Below are 8,321 nucleotides of genomic sequence, written 5' to 3'. Positions count from 1 at the left end.
TTCTGAGTTATGGATTAAAGCCTTATCATCTGTTGCTCTGGTCTGAAAAACACAAACCTTTTGTTATGTGAATCTCATTTCTGTTATTGTAGAAACGTCTCTTATTATAACACTTTTTGTTCCTGCTTAACAGTCTATTATTTTACAATGATAAGTCAAATAATGATAGTTTAATAAATGTTTTGGATTGTTGTATACACAATGTCGGTCCTCTGTGGTCTCTTACTGCCCTCTAGAGTAGTTCTCTATCTCTATCTCTCTCTATCTCTATCTCTCTCTCTCTCTCTCTCTCTCTCTCTCTCTCTCTCTCTCTCTCCACACAGTAGCTCTCTGTCACAACAAGGTATCTTTGCAATATTTCTTTGGCCTGCGCTAAGTGAACCAAGGACATTCTAAACAACACACCATGGACATACAGTACTCGGGAATCTCTGCTACCAATTATAGCTGCACTGTCTGCACACCCTTCTAACCAGGGCCATGAATCCAAAAAGCACATCACATGTCAACAGACCCAAATGTGATTTAAGATGTTGTCTATGGCAGCATGGTATACGTGGATGAATGACTGTGTGCATTCAGATTGCCACTGTAGCCCTTGTGAACAACTTGTATGTAAAGTATGTACCATATATATTCACATGAACTTCTTTCTATCGGGATCTTGGATGTAATCTCTTTTCACTTCACATTCTCTTTCTTGATCGTCATTCTTCCACTCCACGTCTCCTCTCTCATTGTAGCTGTTCAGCCTGTAGTGAAACATGATGGTGCTTGTGGTTAGGCATCGCCCCCTCTACATAACTCTGCAGTGAGTCGTCTCTCCAGCCACTCACCAGAGAAGGGGTGCCTGCTCCTGCCCTCAGGTAAGGTTCTGTCAGGCCTTAGAGAGATAAGGAAGAGAAAACAAAACAGATGACAGGACCCATCCCGGAGTTTCACCTCCAGGCATGAATGTGGTCCTTTTCCAAGGAGCTGTCATCTTTCACGGAGAGGACCGCAAAATATATTTACTCTAAAGAGGTGAGAAGGAGCAAAGGAAAAATACTGACATGAACTAGACAGTTGCCTTGATGAATTTTGGTCGAGATAATTGATTCTGTGGCAAAGGTATGACCTGAACAACGTCTGGAGACGTTTCGAGTATCAATCAAACAACAGACACTCCGTTGCTGTTAGCACAGTTGGAATATTCAGATGAAGCGAGGGTCGGCCATAAATCACTACAGTTTAAAAAGTAGAGGGGAACCTCTAAGGTAATAATGAAAGTACACTGGGACACTGTTGACAGTGGTGCTCTTCAGAGTCCCTTGTTTTGACTCAGTGTGGAGCACTCGTCCACTGCAGGCAAGGTGTTGGCCTGCGTCTTGGGTCCCTGGGCCATCTGTTTAGGGTCCTAGTTCAGTAGGGGAGATATGTGGTCATTTTCTACTTAATTAGGTCCAGTAAACAGGCACTCATCAGAAAACAGCTGTTAACGTCCCCATTAAGTCACAAACACACAAACACAAACAGACACGCACACACACATACACACAAACAGGGTCCTCCAATGCCCTATAAGTGCTTTGACGATGGTTAAGGTCAGTGAGAGGGAGTTTGAACTCCCTCTCACCTTCTCCACACCACCTAAATAGACTCATGAGGTTCTCTAGCCCTCTTGTTAAATCACATTTGTGTTGCCATAAAATAGCACCCTGAAAATAAGGTAGGAGTTATGGTAAGTGAGTGTGGGAGGGGCAAGCACTGGCTTTGCATGTTTGCACATAGAGGGAGGATAAGAGGTGCACAAGAGAGAGCAATTATGAACTTAATGGCAGTGTTTCCTGACTACCAGGCTGGATAGCAACTATGCAAAACGAGAAGAAGAGAGAAAACCCAGACTAGAGAATTTCCCCTTTCTACTAAAAGGCTCAAATAACTTGTTTGGGATTTCACACAATAAAGTGTGTAAACTATATCTAACCACATTGAACCGTTGCCAATTTTCCATAGGGCATTAGCAACCAACTGGTGCAGCTCATTAAAGAGCAGAGAAACCTATAACCATTAAAAGGCCATTAGGCAGCATGTAATTTCGTGGAACTAAATGGCGTGGAGTAATCAAAAGCACATGAAGCCCAGCTGGGCGACTGGGCAAACTGTTTCGATTAGGGGAGAATCCATCATCAACAATGGCAGCTTTTTGGGGGGTCAATTTCTTCCACTCTCAGATATTTCCTTCTGTCTCTAAGTCTGTCTTTCCATCCTCTCTTTTTTTCTCCCACTCACAGTACTTTCCTATATTTTTCTTTCTCAAATAAAAGACATGTGCATAAGACGGCTGTTAACAATCATCCTCCCAAAATTATGAATTTGCAAAGGTTGCAAATAAGAAACTATCAATTTAGTTGATATATATCATTCGAGAAGGTTAAAGGATTCATCGCTAATTTAGCTTTAATTTAACATAACATTTACATTTAGTCATTTAGCAGACGCTCTTATCCAGAGCGACTTACAGTAAGTACAGGGACATTCTCCCCGAGGCAAGTAGGGTGAAGTGCCTTGCCCAAGGACACGTCATTTTTCACTGTCGGGAATCGAACCGGCAACCTTCTGATTAATAGCCCGACTCCTTAACCGCTCAGCCATCTGACCTCCCCCCAAGTCAAGCATTAAAGTGGTTTACAAAAACAGCTTTTCCTCGTAAACCACGTGTCTTAGCACCATGTTCCCTCAGTGGTAAACAGTTTCCAGGAGTTTACGTTTATTACGTGTAAAATGTAATTACGCAGGTCAAGGACCGTATTTATTTGGCTGTTCCTGCTAAGCATGTCATTGTGACAAGGAAGACCAAGGCATTCGTTTCGCAATCTCATTAATTCACTTGGATGACGCTCTAATGTTTTAAAATAATGAATTACTTCAACTAATTGGTGAGTTAGTAAGGGCAGCAGGTGTGTTTCTTGATGTGAAGCCTGAGGGACAGTTTCAACAGGACCTGTATATTTATGAGAGGACATACTCTGGGGTTTATTAGCTATAAACGTGTCACGCGAGACAAGAGTCCTGACACCGAGTGCACCAGAAGCTCTTCCTGTCAGAAAAATACTGTGCACTTACTCTGGATAGGTCACACAAACTGAAAGAACTTAATGGGTGTTTATGTGTAGGTGTGTGTGTGGGGGGGGGGGGGGGTAATGCTGATGCAGCTCTTCCACATTTGAACCTTGAAAGTCTTGAACAGACAAGTTGACATGGCGCTGTTTGTCTGTGTTGCATATGTCCCCGGTGAACAAAGGGGTGCCATCAGCTTCTTCTCATCTCAACTCCACGCCTCATTTGCCGCAGCGAGAGCTCACCTCTTCAAGCAGACGTCTCAGGCTTGCTTGTGAGGAAGAAGGAGACATCCACTTAGTGGCCCTGACACAGTGTCATGGCTGCTCTTCTCAGTGGTATACAGAGTTTGGTGGTGTGACGGAAAACCCACCGATTAAGAGGTTGGAGTCACGGGCATTTTCAGCAGTGTTACTCCAACCTGCCCTCCATGTTTAAGAGTGCATGGGAAGGAATTACCTCAGTGTTAACAAGTGGCACCGTCGGTGTTGTGTACTGGTTTGGTTTTGTATTCATACAAATTCACTTTTTGACCTTTCAATCCTAAAACGTTTTTTTTTAATCCTCTTGATGAATCTGTACTTTTTGGCAAGCATGCTAATTTAATCAGGCCCCATTTTTATTTGTTCCTTTATAAAGGACAAGCACAGCCAAGCCGACTAGTTTTAGATGGTTTTATTCCATCTCGCTGTCCCAGATAGTAATGAGCTTAACCATCATGTTCCAGCAATTCAATCTAGACTGGAGAATGTAATCCAGCCAAAGAATGTCACATGAAGTTGCATCACAAACACAAAAGGTCACGCAGGTTGCCAACTATCACAAATCTCTTTTTCACTCTAAATCAACCAGATTTCCACTGAATTATGTTGTTTTAAGCTTGTTTGGGCTTTAAATATTTGTCACAATGATGAGGCAACTAGGTTTTAAACTACGGGTATATTGAAATCATACATTTATTGACATACTCATTACATATCTTTTGGATACTTAAAATAATTAATACATCTTCACACTGACCATCACCTAACTCTAATTTAGTATTATAATAGCATACACTCAGTATTCAAATTCAACTACACTTACTAACACTTTACAAAACCAGAATCACACTTTTACCTAAACGTAAAATCATTCCTCGTAAATGAGTTCCCGCAAACTGTGCCATCCTTGGTGGTGGTAGGGTGAATGACCTCCCCCCCCCCGCTTCAATCAAGTGATGCAACTCCACACACCTCACTGATGAAAAGACTCTGGGTCTTTCCCAGGGGGGGGATGATCGACTGCTTTTCCACCTGTGTTCTCGAGGTAATAAATAGCGGGGTTGAGAGAAATACGGCAACTCTGCACTCATTAACTGAGACTTGAGTTATGGGGAATCGCGATGCATCAGAAGGTTTCTGTCCATTTGAAGTTTGACGGGAACGTGTAAAGCATGAGCAATCCACGGTGGATAAATAAGTCAGCATAGAGCTGGATTGGAGCCATTCAAAATGAAAGCGGACTTGCATGTTTTATCACATGTACTGTATATTATGCCTTAGGGCTGTCCTTCTGTGAAGTACTGTCGGAAACTGACCTCTTGAAATCGGGCTGGCGGGGGGGATGTGTGGGGGGGGTGGGGGGGGGTGTGGGGGGGCGGGGGGTTGGGATAAGTTTCAAAATGCTGTTACAACCAAAGTTCTATCAGTAATGCATTTATAAGTCAGCATTGGCACAGTATCATTTTGTTTTGAGGAAAACCCTTATTTATCGTGCGTCAACAGAGGACACATGTCTCTAAAGTGGAACAGCTTCACCCCAACATGTCTTTGTATCATTTTATAGGATATTACAGGAAGTGCCCTGGGGTTGGGAAAAGATGGATCTCTGTGTCAGCCCCTGTGAGGGATTTGGCTTGGTTCTGTCACGACGTGTGAAGGATTGTTGTTCAGAGTGCTCTCTCTCCCTCTCTCTCCATCTCTTTCTCTCTCTCTCTCTCTCGCACACACACACACACATATGTGCACACATACACTAACAGATACTCTTCTCTCTGACAAGTGTGCCCCTGGCTGGGGTGTATATAGACAGGACCAGTCTGATTTACTGGGATGAAGGAGGGAGTTGAGATGTTAGTGGATGACTAAGAGCTGAGCTAGCTTTAGCATGCCTTCCACACAGTTGCATTTCCATTAGCATGTGTCACCACTGCCCAGCCCGCTACAGCATCTTTGCAGAGGGGCCAGACCTGGGCCAAGTAGCAGTTGGACATATTCAAATACTGATGAGCAGTTGTTAGTTCCTTTGTGAGTGGTGTCATGTAAATTAAACCACATTCTGTATCTGACAGACGTGTTCACGATCAAGTCCCCCCCCCCCCCCCCCCCCATCCATTTGCGACCACACGTCGACAGCGACTCTCACAGTTTTGGTTCCAACCTCGCAGGCCTTGAACCGACCCGTCCCTTCCCCCCCCGCAGGTATGGCAAGGATGCAGGCCCTCTTCTCACACTCACTACCTCATGTCTGCAGTGGGAGTACAGTAACCTAATATCTGGAGTTTCCCCTCACTTTCATGCCTTTGCTCTCGCCCCCCCCCAGAGTCCACCTCTGGTGCTGGTCCATGATTCATGGACAGGAAGGGCTGAGGAGCAATGTCATCTATTATTTGGAAGGTGGAGGGGGGGAGGCTTGAGGAATGGAGGGAAGGGACAGTAAAGAGGAGCGAGGGAGGACTGGTGACACCAATGAAGGATCTCCTCCGGTCCGAGGGTTCGAGATGGTAATCCTTATCCTGGGAGAAAGGTGGATTTATCTTCTACAGGACTCATTAGGAGGGGCCCCAAACTCAACCTGATGCTGTCCAACCATGGAGTCTAAAGTAGTCAGCAAGAGACAGCAGGACCCTGATGTCTATGTGACTTTACAGTAGTTTCAGGGAGGCACTTCTTTCATTTACAGTGCAGAGAGACTGGAGCGGCTCATTAATACCGTCATTAGCTTACTGGGCTGGAACAAACACATGAACAAGCTTCAGGCCGGTGGCCGGTTTTCTCCACCTCCACTTGACTCGGCACCGGATCTTCTTTAGCCGCCCCCCCCCCCCGCCCCCCTTCCCCAATGTCTCTGGCTCCTCCCCCTCTGCTCTGCAGGCCCCCTGCTGCTGTGTAACGCCCGGAGAGTTGTCTGTTTTTATTTATATCAACGGAGAGAGGAGAGGTGGGGAAAGCTGAGCTGACAAGGGGGAAGGTGTTCTCCACATACTGGGACACGAGGCTCAGGAGACAGCTGCACCTGCTCTGTCCGCTGGCACGCAAGGCTCATCCCCACACACACCTCATATATTCACACGCAGAGATCCACACCACACAGAGGCAGACGCTCAAACTAGCAGACACAAGTCCTCTCACACACATACACTCACCAGTCACTGGTCTTAGCTTAATACTCTTAAAGTACAGGGCGACAATAATTGGATCAAACTGTGATGATAGGAGGTATCAAAGGATATCGTTTATCGGGTTGTTCGGGTCACCGTATGTGTGTGTGTGTCTGCATGCGTGGTTGTGTGTGCCAATGGTTGTGTGGCAGTGTGAATACCTTGATGGGGTAATCATTCATTGGTAGGACAGCGTCCTCTTACTACTGGGTAAAGACCCTCAACTGACACCACATTCCAGGAGAGACACCTACACCCCTCCCCTTCCCCAAACACACACACACACAGATATGACCTTGCCCAGTATTACTGACATCATTGGGTCTTTCCATTTCACCTTAGTTCTATCAAGCCTCTTACCTTCTCAGTGGTGGGACTGATACAATGTATGACGTAATTTCAAACAATATCCATTTATGTATTTATATCATCCTATCTTCATATATTTAAACTTGCTGTCTTTATACATCAAACATTGTTATACATTTGTGACCACCATTTATACTGACCCATTTGTCTCTTATCTATAATACCTCGCATGTTGATCTCCATAGGATGAGAGTGCCCTGAGTTTTAGACCAATCAACTAGCTCATTGATGCTGATGGTTGATTTACATTACCATAGAAGGTAAACAAGCTTTCATCTCCCTCAGACGTGAAGGCGATATTTACATTTGTGTGAGTGGATGGATTGTCCTCTCGCATGAACACAACACCAACGTCTCAATCCATCACGGCTTCGTGACAAGATCGCCTTCCTCTCCACCAAGCAGCGTGACATCATCGCTGCCTGACATCCATCCCCACCATATTTCTGAGGACACCATCTAACATATATACGATTTGGATGATGCCACCGCCCGCTTTTAGATTCATGATGCGTCATTGCATCCAGACAACAAGGCAACAAATCAAAAGCCAATGGGATGTAATAAAAGTCTAGTTTCATGTTTTACGCGTCCTCATTCGTAGCTTGTCTTGGACTTGTTCAAACAGGTTCATAGTGTTTTCTATAAATGACTGCTATGTCAAAAATAAACACCTGTATGAGTGAGACCATTCCACATTGGGGTGTGGCCCATTATAATAAAGTTTGAATGTAATCATTCTGGGCCTTGGCCCATTCCACGTGACTTTCAGAAGGATTATTTACTTGCTGAGTGTGGTCTCTGCTGCTGTCAAGATCCCTTTGAAATCATACGCCTTTGATTCAGTGATAATGCTAGTGTTTTCTAACTCAATTTAAGCCTGAGGCACAATATACAGCCCTCTCGGAAAGCTAATATTTTGTGAATCAGATATTTATTTAAAAAGCGACCTCGGCCAAACCCAAACTTTTGATTATTTATATGATCAAAAAGCCATTTGGCTGTTTGTCCCGTGGGTCTTTTATGTTGGGCCACATTTAAACAAATATTGAAAACAGCCTGAACTGTAAATCACACACAGATGATGTGGGTCGATGTTAGTAGGATCACTCTTATGGAGCCAATGGGTAAGCTACAGGGATATGAATGGAGTTTTTAATTGTTTCTGACAAGGGTCTGTGGGTTGGGTCTGGGTGAAGCCAATTAAGAGAGTTGAAGAAACAGTGAAGGATTGTCTGAGGAAAAAGAGTGTGACTCTCCGATTGGTGTTGTGTGTGTGTGTGTGTGTGTGTGTGTGTGTGTGTGTGTGTGTGTGTGTGTGTGTGTGTGTGTGTGTGTGTGTGTGTGTGTGTGTGTGTGTGTGTGTGTGTGTGTGTGTGTGTGTGTGTGTGAGTGAGGAGTGCTTTGGGTTCAGAGCATGAACATGTCATTC

This window comes from Osmerus mordax, chromosome 5 (genome assembly GCF_038355195.1).
Source record: "Osmerus mordax isolate fOsmMor3 chromosome 5, fOsmMor3.pri, whole genome shotgun sequence".
NCBI classification, from domain to species: domain Eukaryota; kingdom Metazoa; phylum Chordata; class Actinopteri; order Osmeriformes; family Osmeridae; genus Osmerus; species Osmerus mordax.
This window is presented reverse-complemented; position numbering follows the sequence as displayed.